The sequence below is a fragment of the Mercenaria mercenaria genome, chromosome 18, assembly GCF_021730395.1.
Source record: "Mercenaria mercenaria strain notata chromosome 18, MADL_Memer_1, whole genome shotgun sequence".
NCBI lineage: Eukaryota > Metazoa > Mollusca > Bivalvia > Venerida > Veneridae > Mercenaria > Mercenaria mercenaria.
The window spans coordinates 1,084,414-1,085,417 of record NC_069378.1 but is presented as its reverse complement, the minus strand read 5'-3'; positions in this window follow the sequence as shown (position 1 = coordinate 1,085,417).

Genomic DNA, 1,004 nt, shown 5'->3' with positions numbered 1-1,004 from the left:
TTGAATTATTTAATATGCACAGAAAGTTGCATCGGTAATTTCCGGAACTGATTTGTTGCCATGAAATACACAAATATGCTTAATATAGAGGATAATTGTTGGTTTCGGTGTAATATCACGTTATAATTTCACCGAGTGGGCACCAAAAGTGATATTTTCACGAGTGGCGCAGCCACGAGTGAAAATAACAACTTTTGATGTTCACGAGTGAAATTACCGTGATATTACATCGCTACGAACAATTTTTCTGTTTATTTTATGTCTAAAACTCTACTTTTGTTGTGTTTATTTCAATAAAATGTCGAAATTTGCGGGAAATTTTATCAGGAAGCATCGCAAAGATGACGTCATTTTAACGACGTCATCGTCATATTGTTTTCGGCTTTCAGTACGCTCGGTAAACTTTTTGACGTTAAGGTAGTTCTGCACTTTTGGATCGAATTTTTTTCTACAATGTAGAATTTGATTAAACTTCGATTTCTCAAACTTCAGACTATACATAGAAAATTCAGCAAATGAAAAGGATAGGATCGTGCGCTTGATTTTTTGCTAAACTGATTTAAAAAAATTTAGACCTCAAGCAAGTTTTCATTATGAGAGTCTATGGATAAATCATAACTTTCATAACATTTTCGCAAATAGAAATTTTTCTACAATGTAGATTTTGATGAAAGGTCTCACAGTTGTAAATAAACATATGGCATATAAGGTGGTGAAATAAAATGTGTAGGTCCGTGTGCTTATTTATGAGATATTTGACCATGATTAAAGTAAACCGAATATTTCACGCTAATTTTGAGACATTATTCGGGATTATTTAACGTTTCATATATTTTAATATCATATTTTGACTTTAGAAATATAGTAACAGTGCCATTTTTATAAATTTTCACACAAGTTGTCATTAATTCATAAAATGATGTTCATTTCCGTACGCCTAATCCAGGCTTTATTCTACGTTTTCCGCATAAATGACGTTACGCCATCACTTCCGGTTTATCAAA